The 17514-nt window shown below is 41.5% G+C and overlaps 1 protein-coding gene across 2 annotated transcripts in view; it reads left to right on the top strand.

Annotated features, from left to right (window-relative positions):
• Nucleotides 1–17514, top strand: part of LOC309715203 (uncharacterized protein) — a 56008-nt gene that overhangs the window by 34444 nt on the left and 4050 nt on the right. The window contains exon 1 of one of the 2 annotated variants that reach the window (XM_082548113.1): nucleotides 14466–14672. The exons of the other annotated variant lie outside the window; for it this stretch is intronic. The gene's annotated coding sequence lies outside the window, so the exon portion shown is untranslated. Of the gene's footprint in view, nucleotides 1–14465; nucleotides 14673–17514 lie in introns of those variants that run through there. 2 annotated transcript variants of the gene reach the window in all.

Here is a 17514-nt window from a genome sequence, read left to right as displayed (position 1 = left end):
TTTTTGTTTTGTTTTTGAATGTCAGAAATGTATATTTGTGAATGTGGAGATGTTATATTGGTTTCACTGGTAAAAATAAATAATTGAAATGGGTATATATTTGTTTTTTGTCAAGTTGCCTAATAATTATGCACAGTAATAGTCACCTGCACACACAGATATCCCCCTAAAATAGCTCAAACTAAAAACAAACTAAAAACTACTTCCAAAAACATTCAGCTTTGATATTAATGAGTTTTTTGGGTTCATTGAGAACATGGTTGTTGTTCAATAATAACATTATTCCTCAAAAATACAACTTGCCCAATAATTCTGCACTCCCTGTAGGTAAGTTAGTTCTGATTCATTTCCAGTGTGTTTTGTTTGTTGTTTTGGCCATGCCCACCTTGACGCTCGCTACCTGTCAAGTTAATAAAACGAGTAGTCATTGTAAAGCTGTGGCTGTGTGATTTACTTCTTTTTATTATTTTTCTTGTGTTGCACTCCAGCCCCCCAGGCCAGTGTGTAACACACCTAAACGTACAGTAAGGGTGTGCTGGGAATGCCTAGCAGAGGTCCCAGTCTGTGAGATCTTCATCACACACCTCCAGCAGGGCTTTAACTGCATTCCGAGGGAGACTGTGGAACATGTTCAGCACCTCCATTGGCAATGCTGCTGCACTGAGCTGCAGCCGCAAGGTGGTTGGTGCCTGTCGGTGTGGTAACCCCCAAACCAAATGGTGGACACCATTAGTGTCTTCCTATTACTTCCTATTATTCCTATTGCTGGACGACTGTAATTCATTATTATCAGGAAGTCCTAAAATGGCCTGCCCTGGGGGCTCGCTACATCCTCTTGCAGACCATTACATGTGGAAACCATTTGAATGCAAGCGCGCTGATCCACACAGGTGTGCACATGGGTGTTCACTGCTCGTAGACTTAAATTACACCTTTCTTGGCTACTACCTCGAAGCACATCTGTCCTGCGTGCTGCACAACAACATTGAATATTTAGTATTTACTGCTGTTTACACTTAGCTAGATTAATGCGATGGTGTTGTGTTTAGTATGTTGCTTTGTTTTTTTGTTTTTTTTTTGCTTGTTTTCTATTCTTCTCCTCTCAACAGGTGATCAAGGAGATTTTTTTTCTCCCCCCTTTCTCACTGTCCCTCTCCCCTTCTGTTTTTCCTTTCCTTCCTCTTTCTCTCTCCCTTTCCTATCCCTCACTCATGTCTGTCCCGTCTGTAACATCTGAAAATAAAATATAATAAATAATAAAAACAAAGATCGATCAAATGGACCAATACGGCAATGCCATGATGATCCATTTGGCAAAGTAAATCCATTGGGTATCCTTGTTGGTCTTCAGACAAAAATTCTGACGGCTAAAGAACCAAATGGGACAGGAAAAAAAAAAAAAGAAAAAAAAAAGGAAGTCCTAAAAACTCCCTGAAAAGCCTTCAGTTAATCCAAAATGCTGCAGCAGGAGTACTGACAGGGACTAGAAAGAGAAAGATTTCTCTTGTATTGGCTTCCCTTCATCGTCTCCCTGTGAAATCCAGGATTCAAAATCCTGCTCCTCACATACAAGGTCTTAAATAATCAGGCCCCATCTTATCTTAATGACCTTGTAGTACCATATCACCCTATTAGAGCGCTCCGCTCTCGCTCTGCAGGCCTACTTGTTGTTCCTAGAGTATTTAAAAGTAGAATGGGAGGCAGAGCCTTCAGTTTTCAGGCCCCTCTTCTGTGGAACCAGCTTCCAGTTTGGATTCAGGAGACAGACACAATCTCTACTTTTAAGATTAGGCTTCAAACTTTCCTTTTTGCTAAAGCATATAGTTAGGGCTGGACCAGGTGACCCTGAATCCTCCCTTAGTTATGCTGCAATAGACGTAGGCTGCCGGGGGATTCCCATGATGCACTCACTATGTGTTAACAGACCTCTCTGCATTGAATCATATCTGTTATTAACCTCTGTCTCTCTTCCACAGCATGTCTTTATCCTGTCTTCCTTCTCTCACTCCAACCGGTCGCAGCAGATGGCCCCGCCCCTCCCTGAGCCTGGTTCTGCTGGAGGTTTCTTCCTGTTAAAAGGGAGTTTTTCCTTCCCACTGTCGCCAAAGTGCTGCTCATAGGGGGTCATATGATTAAAATTGAATAAAATTATGAAATTGAATTGGGTCTGGTGGAGATATTCTAACACACTGGCACTTGTGTGGTTGGTTTTGAAGTGACATTAGTTCCACCTGTACTTTCACTACTGTGACAAGTCGATAGGTCTGTTGGGAAAAAGCAAGAGTTTATTTTGTGGGTTTTCCTTGCCCACAGTTTGTGACGCCCACTTACTGGACAGAGGCTTTGCAATGAGCAGTTATTTACAAAGAAAATTAAATATATCTGTTGATTTCCAGTAATCATAGAGAAGCTGATATCAGTGTGTTGGAGGTTTTGAGCATTATCGAATTGTACTTTGTTCAACAAGCTTGACAAACAAAGGTTTCCTCTCTTTTGCTCTGTGAAGTCACAGCTGACATGATCAAGCCAACATTCAATGAAAAAAATGTTACATTTATTTACATACAAAGTCCAGTTTTAGGATTACAGAAAATGCTTGGATGGTGTTTGTTTATGAAGGAGTGTTGGGAACTGATGAACAGAATCAAACTTTTGGGACGATATCTCTTCATTCCTGCTCTGTTTACATGACCCTGATTGTTTATTCATGCAGTCTGCTTCTTCAATCATTCACCAACAGCACCTGTAGGAGGCGTGGTCTTGTGGCTCTGCAGTGTGTGAGGTGGAGGATGAGGGGACATGTGGGGCAGAAACCTCCTCATTCACGCCTCTTTTCCCCTCGTTATAAAACTCTCAGATTAACAGATGACAGTTATACAGCAGGTTTCTGTTAACAGAATGAAGATCATCATGTTTCTCCCACTTTTGCTTCTGGTCTGCTCTGTTTCAGCAGATCAGACTGAGACTGCAGGCCAACAGTCCTGTCCACAGGACATCCACGCTGCGCTGAGAGAGCTGACCGCCTCATTGGCTGTGCAGAATGAGCGGATCACTGTCCTACAGAGAGAGAATCAAGGTACAGTTTCATACATCAATGTGACTTCAGAAACATCCAGAAGATCAGAAACAGGAATGACCAACATTCGTGGTTATGTGTTTTCTTATGAGACTGAATATTTTGTTGTAGAAATATTAAAGTAGTCTTCATAGAAACTCATGGTACAGGGAAACAAATTTATTTTGCAGTTCTTTCAACCCAAGGAGCTATAGAGCAACAGACTGAGATTGACCAGCTGAAGCTGCAGTCAAAAGGTACTGTGTCGAAACCATCATTGAGTATGATTTATTTTATTATGTCTTTTCATACAGAAAATCCTATAAAAATGTTTATTTCAAAATATCCTATTATTTCATACCAGGAAAAAAACATTTTTTTCATCTCAACATCAGGAACTGACTGTAATGTGTTTATAATGAAACAGCTCACAGCTCCTTTTCATGGCAAACTCTTCCAAACCAAATAATTCAACATTTACTTAAACACCAGTTTCTGCTGACACAACAATTCTAACCATCATTTAAAGTCTGTGTTATATCTCTACCTGCAGATATAAGTTGCTCTTTTTACTTGTTAGACATCCAGATTGTTTAAACTCTTCATGGATGAAGACATAGCTGTGTAACATCAATATTCCAACAAGGTGGTATTTTTTTTAATGTTGCAGCTGAGAATATCTCCAAAAGTATATGTGAGTTCTGGATATACATATGACCAAAAGATTAGCCTTCAAATCTTGTTTTTTTTCCTCAGGCATTTTTAGTCATTATCGGGGGAGGAACAGTAGAGAGTAGACAGGAAAATGACACACGGGACATGGCAGAATGTAACCCAAATCACTCTTCCAGTGATCTGGGGTAAGCTTTAGTGGCCATCTTTTACATACATTCAGAAAACACAGAGGGGACAGCCAGAGTTCACAGACTGTGGATAAAGATGAGGTGGAGGTGGAGGATGTGGGGACGTGGAGGAGGCCACTGCTCAGTGTAGCATGAACAGAATGAGAGCCACAGTTACTCTCCTACTTATAGATAAAAACCTGTGAATTACTGTGTGCTGTCAGTGAGATTTTTCTTTTTATTTCTATGGTATTTTCTCAGAACTAGAAGCAAAGCTGGAGAGTCAGAAAACTGAGATCAACCAGCTGAAGCAGCTGTCAGAAGGTACTGTATGAAAGCCATCCATCCATCCTTCCATCCATCCATTTTCTTCCATTTATTCGGGGCCGGGTTGCAGGGGTAGCAGCCTAAGACCAGAAGCTCAGCCCACCATATCTCTACCCACCTCCTCCAGCTTATCCGTACACCAAGGCGTTCACAGGCCAGCTGAGAGTTACTATCTCTCAGCTGGCCCGAACTCCTCACCCTATCTTTTAAGCCAAGCCAGAGCTAAGCTCTGTGTTCACCACGGCGGACCGGTACAGCGCATGCATCACTGCAGGTGCAGCAACAATCTGTCTGTCGATCTCCCATCCTTTCTCCTGTCACTCGTGAACAAGACCCCAAGATACTTAAAGGGGCGAGATCCTCCTCCACTTGGGGCAGGACTTGCGCCACACCTGGAATGGGCACTCCACCATTTTCAGGCTGAGGACCATGACCTCAGATTTGGAGGTGCTGATTTTCATTCCCACCGCTTCACACTCGGCTGCAAACCATTCCAGTAAGAGCTGGAGGCAATCACCTGATGAAGCCAACAGCACCACATTAACTGTGAAAAGCAGAGATGAGATTCTGAGACCACCCGAATGGAGCCTTCTGCCACTTGGCTATGCCTAGAAATTCTTTACAAAAAAGTTATAAACAGAATCGGTGACAAAGGACAGCCCTGACGGCATCCATCACCCACTGGGAACAAGTCCGACTTATTGCCAGCTAAGTGGACCAAGCAATGGTCTTACAAGGATCAAATGGCCTGTAGCAATAGCCAGATAACCCCATATTCCGGAAGCACCTCCCAAAGGACACCCCGAGGGACAAGGTCAAACGCCTTCTCCAAGTCCACAAAATACATGTAGACTGGTTGGGCAAACTCCCATGCATCCTCAGGTATCCTTGAAAGGATAAAGAGCTGGTCCAGTGTTCCATGACCAGGTCAAAAACTGCATTGTTCCTCCTGTATCTGAGATTCAGCTAACAGACAGTCTCTCCTTTCCAGCACCCTGGCATGGACTTAGTGATCCCCCTATAGTTGAATCCCACCCTCCAGTCCCCTTCTTAAAGATGGGAACCACACGCCCAATCTGCCAATCCAGAAGTACTGCCCCTGATCTCCACACATCATTGTAGAGGCGTGTCAACCAAGACAGCCCTACAACATCCAGAGCCTTCAGGAACTTAGGGCAGACCTCATCCACCCCAGGGGCTCTGCCACCAAGGAGTTGTTTAACTGCCTCAGTGACCTCACTTCCGGAGATAGACGAATAGTTCCTCTCATCCCCAGACTATATTTCCTCCTCAAAAGACATGCCAGTGTGATTAAGGAGGTCCTTTAAGTATTTCTTCCACTGCCCAACAATATTTTCAATCGAAGTGAGCAGTGCTCCACCTGCCTTATCAGAGTGTTCTCACTCCCGAGGCGTAACATGTCGACGTTTTGTCACGTCCCGCGGCGTTCCTGGGGAACGCGAAAGGAGACCTTCGGCGTTCTTATGGTACGCAGCGGGTTATGGCTGGAATCCAGTGCAATGAATCCAGTAATAGACGTTCCAGCCCTGTATTCCAGCCCTAAACCTAACCTTATCCCTAGCCCTGACCATAGCGTGCTTCTAAGCGATTTGAAGAAAAAGAGCGAACATGTGTAGATTCAGTCCAGACTGTTCTCACATTTCCTCTTTTTTCCGAGGTCATCATTTAGGAACGTGGTGGGTAGCCGAAAACGTAATATGGTGACGATTTGTCACCTAGCGTAAAATGTTACGCTTTGGGAGTGAGAACGGGCTGGCCTTATACACAGTGCAGGTAGAGCACGGCTTTCCCCTCATGATTCTCCTAATGGTTTGCCAGAATCTCTTCGAGGCAATCAAAAAGTCTTTTTCCATGGCCTCTCCAAACTCCTCCAGCACTCGAGTTTTTGCGTTGGCCACTGCCCAAGCCATGTTCCGCTTGGCCTGTGGGTATCTTATCGGCTGCCTCCAAAGTCCTACAGGCTCACCAAGCCCGATAGGACTCTTCCTTCTGCCTGGTGGCTATCCCCTCACCCTCGGTGTCCACCATTTGGTTCGGGGGTTGCCACCACGACAGGGACCAACCACCTTGCAACCACAGCTCAGGGCCACGGCTTTAGCAATGATGGCGCAGAACATGGTCCATTCTGACTCAATGTTGCCATTCTCCCTCGGGATGCTGTTGAAGCTCTGCTGGAGGTGTGGGCTCTGCTCTGTAGAAATGTTAGGTGCAGATAATTGACTCACATTTGGCTCATCAATTTATAATCTGTCCATAAAGTGGTGTCACTGTGTTTAAATGTCTTTAGTTTGTGCTGAAGGACAATTTCACATTTTTCTCAGAACAAGCAGGAAAGTTGAAGACTGAACTGCAGAACCAGAGGACTGAGGTCAACCAGATGAAGCAGCAGCAGCAGCAACATGGTACTGTGTTGAAATCTGAAATATAGAAATGCTGAAATATCTCTATATTTGACACATTTTCAGACACATTTAACATTTTTCACATGAAGGCTTTCAGTTGCTGATATTCAAGAAAATTACTTTTGCTGATTCCATATTTTAATTCAAGTTTCAGTTTCGCATAAGATGTTCTAGACTATGACACGTTACTCATGACTCGAAAATTTCACATCTTCTTTTTATGACCTGGATTGTTCCTAATGGGTGTTCATTTACATGGGATAAGTGAAGACTTGGAATTCTTAATTTTAAGAATTCCCATCCTGATGGGAATTAATTAAGATAACTAAGTCATGATACTGGAGTATATGAAAGGCAGATTAGAAATTTGTTCCAGGTCCAGCCAAGAGCTGTCTAATAAGCTTGGTTTAATCAATTTTTAATCTATTGGATCAGAAGTAGTGATACAAATTTGGTAGTTGTAGACCACCGTCATGTTTTTAGACCTACCAGTGATGATTTTAAGAGAGGGTTTATTAGGTATCGGTGTAGTTTATTTTAAGCAGAATCATAATTTTAATGGTGACAACTCTTCCCAATAGCAATTTAAAATTACAATATATGAATTACAATTTAGAGTCAGTAGTGCTGATTTACTCCAAGTGATTGAGTAGTCAAATACTGATGAGCGTAAAACCGGCAACAGGATGTCAGAATGTTTTGAATGGATGATTTTTGTTTGTCTGCCTGTACGTCCTTCAACCAGTTTCTAATTTTAAGCCTAAAACTCCACGTTCGCACGGCACCACAGTCCAAGCCCCACCACAAATTAGTATTTGAAACTACAGCCAGTCCAAACCATAAAATATTGACTCTCAGATATTGCAATAAATAAAAACTGCAGCCATGTTTGTAGTTCTAATAATGTGGGAGAGCGAGTAGAGGGTTTTTGTGATTGTTATCTGTGATTAACAGAGGTGTTGTTTACAGGTGTATCCCCACTCTGTGCAGGTCATCAAAGTGAAAGCACTCTTTAAGCTTCAGAACACACATTAAGTTCATTACTGCATCTAATTTACTGAATGACATTAAACTGAGTTCATGTTTGTCTGAAGCACAAACCAAGATGCAACTAAAACACTGAATAACACAGTTTGTTGTCTTGGCAGAAGCTACAAAATACCTTCCTGTCTGATCTAAAGGACGAGTTTGGGATCCTCAAAAATAGATTCAATCAAATTTCAGTTTGACAGAGTTTGATTTCTTCTGTGACAGTGAAACGCTTTCAGCTGTAAAGTTTTTTTCATGGTCACTTTTTTGGGAAGAGTCTAACTCTAAAACTGGAAGTTTAAAATGAATTTTCTCTCTCTCTCAGTCAAACAGGTGGCGTTCTCAGCCTCTCTGCTGGATCAAGGTGAAGGAAATACTGGACCCTTCAATGGCCACACTACTCTGGTCTTCAAACATGTTGTCACAAACATTGGAAATGCCTACAACAAAAACACAGGTAATAACACTGAATGTCACTTCTCAGCTATGTTGATGTCAGACTGATGTTCCAGATGTTCTAACAGCTGATTTTCCATTTAACAAAAACAAATGTCCCACAGGTATTTTCACTGCACCAGTGAGAGGAGCCTACCGCTTTGACTGGCACGTACTAGGACGTGACAGGAGAGAGACAGCTGCTTATCTATTCAGGAATGAAGAGATCATTTTTCTTGCATATGAAGAACAATCATCTGGGTGGTCAAGCGCCTCTAATGGAGCCTCACTGCTTCTAGAGGTTGGAGATCAGGTGACTGTACGTGTCAGGGCTGGTTCAACGATATTTGACAGTCAAAGTCATCATATCACCTTCAGTGGTCATCTGATTTTCACCATGTGAGAGGTGTGACAGCTCCAACACTTCCTGTTTGGACTAACCTATGTGGGCGGAGCTTAGCCATTAGATAAACAGGAAGTAAATCATTTGCCATAATCAGTTTCTTGCTCTCTCTCTCTTTCTGGTTGTGTTCTAGTTTTGTGTTTATTTGTTTCTACTGACTCAGATAATTTACTTCTTCTTGTTATCTTTGATTCAAATACATCCAGTTAAATGCTTAGTGATTCTCTTCTCTTTGTCCTTTCTTTGAGTCGGCTCTTCATAAAGTGCTGCTCCTCCATTAGGTCCTGACTATTTTCTATAAGTTGGTAAACTGCATCATTTTTTATTGGCTCCACTGTCCTGTGTTGGTCAGTCTGTTATTTTGGTGACTGCTGGCCCACATGTTTGCTTTTAACTGGAGTCTTTCCTGTTAAGTTCCAACAGTTCCTCTTTTTCTCTTCTTTGATAATCATGCAGGTGTTTTTCTTAAACTCTTAACAGATGTTAAACCTAATCTGACTATCATGATAAAACTGTAAACAGCTGATTTAGTTTGATATAAAATGTGTGTCAGTGCTGTGGAGGAATGCTTCCTTATTTTTCATCTGAAGCCAGACACAGCAGCACGGTGGCACGGTGGTTAGCACTGTTGCCGCACAGCAAGAAGGTCCTGAGTTCAATTCTAACATCAGGCCGGGGTCTTTCTGTGTGGAGTTTGCATGTTCTCCCCGTGTTTGCGTGGGTTCTCTCCGGGTACTCCGGCTTCCTCCCACCATCCAAAGACATGCTGCTTGTGGGGATAGGTTAATTGGATAATCCAAATTGCCACTAGGTGTGAGTGTGAATGGTTGTCTGTCCCTGTGTGTTAGACTGGCGACCTGTCCAGGGTGTACCCTGCCTTTTGCCCTATGACAGCTGGGATAGGCTCCAGCGCCCCCCGCGACCCTGAAAAGGATAAGCGCAAGCGGATGGATGGATGGATGGATGAATCCAGACACACATAACTGACTGTAAACTTACTCGGGGTTATTTCTTTCTATTCTTTACTTTCAAAATAAAAGCATCATTGAACTGTTGATTTCTTTATATGTGTTTGATCACTATCCACAGCTCGTGATCATAGGTGAGGGTGGGGATGTAGATCGATCAGTTAATTGAGACCTTTGCTTATTCACTCAGTTCTTTCTTCACCACAACGGATCTGTATAATGTCTTTATCACCAACCCTTCTGTTGATCTCAGAGATGAGATACTACCCAAGTGAAAGCCTTGCACCGCTTGGCTAGCTAGACATTGAAAAAAAAGCCTTCCTCTATGGAAGACGTGTCAGTGGAAATAGGGAGGTCCTCAAAGTATTCCTTTTTTTTTGCCTGTCCCGTTTGGATCTTTAGCCATTGTTGTCTGAAGGCCAAGAAAGATGCCAAGTGGATTTACTTTACCAAGTGGATCATCATGGCCTTGCCATATTGGTCCATTTGATTGACCTTTATTATAATTATGTATTTATTTTATTTTCGTTTTTTAAAGATGGGACAGACATGCCTGGGGGATAGGACAGGGAGAAAGAATGAAAGAAAGAGAGGGAGAGAAAGAAAAATAGAGGGGAGAAGAGATGGTGAGAAAGGGGGTAAGAAAAAAAAAGAAAAGCAAACAAAACACCTGGATCACCTGTATAGAGATAAGAAACCAAAAGAGAAAACAAACAACAAAGAGCAACATAATAAAAACAACACCATCACACTAAACTAGCTAACAATAGATAACAGTAGATACTTCTTTAATTTTACCTGTTGAGAATGAAAAAAGAAAACAAGCAGAAGAAAACGAGAGCAACATAATAAACAACATCACGATGATCTATGGGAATATAACAGTAAATACTAAATATTAAACATTATTGTGCAGCACGTAAGATCAACAGCACACAGTGTGCTTTGAGGTAGGAGCCAAAAAGGGTGTAGTTTGTGTGTGTGAGCACCCTGTTATCATGGTTCCGAATAGGTAGATATCTTCAGCGTCCTCAATCGACAGTCCCGCCAGGCACACGATCCTCCATTTCTGCCACCCGTCCATCGTGTATCCGGCAGGGAAAGTCCCTCCAGGACACTCGGGCTCTCCCGAGCCCAGACTTCTCATTGAGAAAAGGGTGTCAATAGCATCCAGAGACCAGTTGATCAAATCCATAATTCTCTTTAGGTTTTAGAAACAGACTGTGAGAGCGTGTTCCAGGTGATAAAGTTACACAATTACACAGTGAATTCGCGTTTATTATTATAAACTAACACTGTCTTGGTCATATCATTTTATTTTGTTGTATTTATCCGTGACACCTTAATGGTCGGTGAAAATATTGTCGGACATTAACCCTCTGATGCATGAATTATGAAAGCCTTGGTCAAGATTTTTTTCTTAAGTGCTTTTATTCTTCTCAGGACATGAAAAAAAATGTTCAACTCTTTTTTCCCCCAAAATATGTTTTTTTATAAAGTTATAAACTTGTCCACTCCAGTGGACTACATGCGCCTGAGCACTTAGCATGAAATACTGTGAATTTACTATAAAAATTAATTACCTTGTGTTCTATTGTAAATATACAAACACTTGTTTGCTTGTATCCTTTGAAAAACATCTCAGCAATTTTTTTGGAACTTTCAACTCATAAGGCCCCAATGTTTAGATGTAAATAACAAAACCAATCAACAGTCCTAGCTGTGAATCCTACACCTGAATATGGCAAACTATCTCCAACAAGAGAAACATTTTTGAGTCTACACAGTTCTATAACGATGCAGGACAGTATTACCAAGCCCTTAGTAGCATGCTGGAAGAAAACACAAACTGACATCTTAGTCTCTGCATCTCCAAACACTTCTGTGTTCATCACACCTAGGCTGTCCGTAGTTCCTATGTCTCTGTTCTGCTCTGGCAGCCACTCTCATCATCACTGGACTTATCACTGAACTCATCATCACTGGACTTATCACTGAACTCATCATCACTGCACTCATCAATGAAATCATCATCACTGGAGCTGGATGGAATTTCCTGGACTATTCTGTACGCTGCCTTATTCTTTGCTGCATTTGAAGTCTACAAAATATGATAAAATAATTATTATAGTAACTCAAACTACAGCTGATCTGCACAGAAATATACATTTTAAATGAGTAGCTTATAAATGTAACAATTATATGCTTACTTATAACCAAAACAGTCCCAAAAAACAGTGAGACAATTTATGACTTATGTTAAAAAAATATAGTGGGTAATGCATGATGTCCACTACAGTGGACACATGGTTAATCGTAGTTTTCTACATATTAGACATAACAATTTCTTATTCCAAACAGATAATATCCTTCCCTAGATGTTACTGCATATCATCATATTTTTTTTACCTGTTGGGCTCTTTTAGCATAGAAGGATTGACAGGATATGCCAGCAGTGGTCGGCAGGGGTGACAGTTTGTCTGCCATCTTTGATTCAGAGGAAATTTACTTGCAGTTGCACTAACTGAACACTGAATTGACCTCAATGGAGCATGGCAGCAGAGAGCACTCTAGAGGCTAATATGCAGTTCCACCATAGAAACCAATGCATTAAAGAGATATGTACGTTTTAGTAGCTGTCCACTCCAGTGACCACTATGCATCAGAGGGTTAAACCGGTCCATGCCGCAAAAAAGGTTGGGGGCTGCAGATGACAAGTAAACACTCGTGCAACCGGTAGACCGCATACAAGCTTTTAAAAACTATGCTCAGGTGTCTTTAGCCGCCACACGGTTTCCGTAGTGTAGTGGTTATCACGTTCGCCTAACACGCGAAAGGTCCCCGGTTCGAAACCGGGCGGAAACATTATTTATTTATCTTATTTCACTTTATTTTTTCATGAATTTGTCTTCTTTAAGTAACCAAACCATATGCCATGCAGTCGTGTGGTCTTGGTGCGTTGTGGGTAGGGTTGCCAACCGTCCCTTAAAAAACGGAATCGTCCCGTATTTAGAAACAAAAGTACACGTCCCGTATTGAGCTAATAAGGGACGCACTTTGTCCCGTAATACAGTGAGAATCAAAAGTAGTCTATAAATGTTAATGGAATTAACGCTTTGTTTGAAAACATAATTCCCAGCCCCTCTCCTGCTTTGTGACCAATGAGCTGACAGCACACTTATGACAATTCGAGTATGACAATTCAGATTACCGCTCATCTCATTGGTCGAGGAAAGGTCGCTTGCGGAGAAAATACCGGAAGACAACAGATGACCACAACAACAAGCATGGCCAACAGGGGAACAAACGCCGACACTGCGGTGCAAGTCTCGGACGACAGTACACCTAAAGCTGGACATACACTGTGCGATTTTTTTCAGTCACGTTATTCAGCTCTTGCTCAAACTGCACGATTGACTCGCAGGGATTAGAAGTTTGCAGGTCACGATGCAGAGTCTCACACTATACTGCCCGATGCTCTGATGCGACCTGAGTGCTCACACTGTGCCTCCATAACATGAAGGTTATAACAGAAAATCTGTCGCTCGCTCTCTGTCTTTCACTCACACAGACACACCACCACCATCAACTTTGCTAAATTGCTAATGAAAAACATGATCAGGCAGCTGTGATTGAGCAGCAGTGTAAATCCAACTATTTTCACGGTTGTTGTGGTCGTGATAATTTTGTGATGCCACATCGAAAAGGCTCGGATGAGCTTTCCAAAGTTCTACAAGTTGTGCCTCCATCGCTTGTGTCCAGATCACACGCTGCACAGCCGTGCTGCGCCGTCTTTTTCACCGATGTTTACGTGTTTGCGCATGAGCAGTGTGAGCGCCTGTGGTGACACCCTCACGAGCGATTGATGATCGGGAGCTGGTCGTGAGGTGTTAATCGCTTCTCGTTACCCCACGTATACACGACGCACGATGAAGGCCAAAATCGGTCCGATCACCAAATCGGTCGCACGACTCAAAAATCGTCTCAAAAATCGCACAGTGTGAGCCCAGCGTTAGAGCAGCAATGTTTGTTCCCCTCAGAGAAAGAAAAGGAAAAAAGGCTGCAAAAGTACAGGGAGGAATGGGAAAAGGAAAACACCTGGCTGGGAAAGTGCACGATAACACCTTTAAAGCGCACTGCACTGTGTGCCGGCGCACTTTTTCCATAGGCATGCTTCTAGTGGTGGCACAAGAAGAACATGAGGGGCGTGAAAGCTCGGGGAACCCTTAACCAATTTCTTGTCCACCAGGCCACGGCAGAAGCAGATATGGTATGTAAACACTGGTTTGTTGTTTAAACCCTCTGGTTAAGGTTAATATGGGCATGTGCGGTGAATATCAGCGCTATGTGGCCAGAAGTGTGATAATATAATTTATTTTGTGTAATAAACAACTGCAAGGATAGATGATTACAACAAATAGATCACTAATACATAAAAGTAATACATAGATGAATAATGATGATGAGTTATGATGCGTAATCATGGGAACAAGCGGGTTTACAAACAGGAGCAGCTGATTAGCATTAGAAAAGCTGAAATAATACCTCAGCTGAAGCCAATTGTACTAAATGCACTAAATGTGCACTGTTACAAGAATGTTTTTCTTTCTATTGTTTTCTATTATTTTAAGTTAAGCAGGACAGAGTTCTTTTAAAGAAAGATTTACTTATATTCTCAAAAGTTAAGCATGACAGGCTTCTGTTTAAGAAAGAGACCTGTTTTACTGTGTTAATGTTGTCATTTTGAGCTAAAAATAAATGGCTAAATGATCATTTGTTTCCCATGTGTTCATATCACAAAGAATATGCATCTGCTTAAATCAAATTCAAGTCAAATGGTTAAAAAATAATTTCACACACAAAAAAAGAGCTACAAAATTCACCACACTGGGAAGGGTGAAGACAACTGGGTCGCCCGGCCCTGGCCACGAGGTGTCCCTTATTTATTTTTCAGGGAGTTGGCAACCCTAGTTGTGGGTAACAAGTGAAACAAATATAAACTGACTGTGTGAAAACTGAATTGTCCGACATGTGTCCCTGAACGCGACCCGTACTCAGGAAGCACGCATGTGTCGCTGCAGCTGTTGTTTAGCGCCGTGTTGCAGTACGTGCTTTAAAAAAAACTATGCAGCCACAGACTTTCTAACTCCCACCAACCACCGATGTGTTCGTTTTCTGCTTCAGCTGTAGGTAAGTGCTTGTATTTCTGCCCTCGGAGCTTCCGTCCACCCGCCGAGACAACCCACAGTTAGCTTTGCAGTCCTAAGCTAACGTTAGCGCGGATGCCGATGTTGGTGTTTCTGCAGCTCCATAAACTCAACAGGAAACTCAGGGAGTTCGCTTTTAACATAAATCTGTGAAGCTAACCTTTCACCCCTGTCCCCACGACATGCGCAAGAATAAGCGAAGAATCTAAGATTTTCAAATACCTGAAACCCGCTGGTTTGGTGCAGAACTGCAGCCTATTGCTGCAAAGAGTAATGCAGCCATTCCAGGCGGAGTAAAAGTTTAATTTGACGCCAGGGAGGATAAATATTGGAGAAAACAATTCAATGAAGAATTCAAGATTAAATCTGTTCGTTCATTTAAAAAATTAGACTAGGAAAATCCCATATTCATACGAAAATTGTCATATTTTAGCAATTTCTTAAAATGATGCATATGCAAGAAAATCTGCAAACAATTGAACCATGATGCACTTTGACCCTTTTTTCTTAATGAGCATTAATGCCATTGTAACAATCATTTCAATGTTTTTTTAAGAGGTAAAAGTAAGTATACTTAAGACTACTGTTAATGCATGTTACTGTTGTTATTAGATGTCAATAAAAACTGAGGGGTTTTGCTTGTATGAAATCTTTATTTGCTTCTTAAAAATATGAGCCACACTCACAGTCGTGACAGAACAACAAAAGGATAACAAACTTGTCTTATTTGCACATTTTCTTAAATGTGCAAACAGCACCTTCACAGCACGCTTATGGCCACAATTATGTTACACCCATAGTAATGATAACTACTTCAGAGAATAAATAGGAGAAGCTAAGAAAGATGAGCCATGAGTCCATGTGCTGGACTTTGAACGCTTAAAATATTAGTGGGCGGATCGATCCAAATATCGATGATATTGAAACCTATCATTGTATTGATATTGATCGATATGAGCCTAATGCGACTGATACTTTAGTTTCTGCGGTTTCATCAAAGAGGCAACCTGACTGTCTGTTTAAGTACCGCTGCAGCACAGAGCAGTCATCTAACTGAAGCACTGAAGAAAAACATTTAGTGCAAATGAAAATTCACCAAATATAATATGGCTCAGGTTTGATTGAATATAATTACCCTTTTGTGTTACCTGTGAAAGTAGATGTGCTGCAGACTTAAACATTTTATAATTTATGTCCTGGGTTTTAACTAATTCATAATCCAAAGGAAAAATCCCCCAAAAACACTTAATGGTCATGAAAATTTATTCAGATCTGGCAATTTGATGATGAATCACCCTTAATTATTAAAACAAGTATTAGTATAATTGATACTGACCCTGTAGTTTCTTGCTATCGGCTCATTACCAAATCTTGCAGTACTGCATGCCACTAGTTTAAAATAAATTAGTTTCTCAGTGTACTGTGGATTTGAAGTGAACACAACTCATGTGTGTTTTACTGTTTAAAAGATAAAACTGAGTTCCTGAACACATCTTTTACATCGATTCTTTTTTTCCATTAAAATACTTTAAAATACAAAACAGTAAGCTAAAGTAATATTTTTACTTACAGTAAAATATTCACCAGCTGAAGTAAAATGTTATTGCAGGTTGAGCTTTAATCATTTCTGCACTGTGCATTATCTCGCACAACCTTTTTCTTGAAGCTGCATTAGTGACACATTCACACAGTATTTTGGTGTCTGGTATCTGCTGATACTGCAGTGCTCTCTGTCAATATGTAAAATCCTCATGACCTTAAATCTATTGACTTGCGTTGTCAGACAGTCTTTCTTTTTACTGATTTGTGCTGATGTGTACAAAATGAATATTTTCCACTTTCAAAAGCGGGAAGAAAAGAGTGCGGCAATCTGTGCTACGCAGGCCTTAAACAGTGTGTGCACAGTACAATTAGCTCAATGTACAGTCCACACATTGCCTGTATAATAGACAATGCACACAAAGTCTCAACTGATATAAAACAAATACACGTAATACATAAAACATAGTAATATGAAAATATAAAAAATACTCCTTATCAGCAGTGAAGGTTATGCACATATGGGATATCTGAACATAAGAGTGATAAAAGAATAGAGAATAGATAAAAGTATAGCTTTTCTTATGTCTTTTTTATACTATATATACTATACAGTAGAATACAATAGAATAAAATAATCCAATAAGATTCGTTTCAATCCTAACAATAGGATAAAAATAGAATACAAATGATATATACAACTGAGTAAACATACAAGTTTTTAGAAAAAGAGTATTGCACTTAGTGTTATTGCACGTGTGTGGGTTTGTGTGTTTGATCAGCTGTAAAAGTCTTTGTTGTGGAGTCTGACAGCAGTGGGGACACCGTGGGTGCCGCAGCCACCGAAGGAGCTGCTCAGTGCTGTCACAGTCTGCTGCATGGGGTGGGAGATGTTGTCCATCAGGGATGACAGCTTAGCCACCGTTCTCCTGTCACTCACCACCTCCACTGGGTCCAGAGGGCATCCTAGAACAGAGCTGGCCCTTCTGATCAGCCTGTTCAGTCTCTTCCTATCCCCAGCAGACCACACCATAAAAAATAGCTGAGGCCACCACAGAGTCATAGAAGGTCTTCAGGAGTGGGACCTTCACTCCAAAAGACCAGAGTCTCCACAGCAGGTACAGCCCGCTCTGCCCTTTCCTGTAGAGGGCGTCTGAATTATGAGTCCAGTCCAGTTTATTGTTCAGATGAACACCAAGGTACCTGTAGCTGTCCACAGCCTCAATGTCCATACCTTGGATGTTCAGTGGTTGCAGTGGAGGATGTTTGTGCCTGCGGAAGTCTAA

Source organism: Aulonocara stuartgranti (assembly GCF_965226115.1).
Source record: "Aulonocara stuartgranti genome assembly, chromosome: 10".
Lineage (NCBI taxonomy): Eukaryota > Metazoa > Chordata > Actinopteri > Cichliformes > Cichlidae > Aulonocara > Aulonocara stuartgranti.
This window is presented reverse-complemented; position numbering and strand designations above follow the sequence as displayed.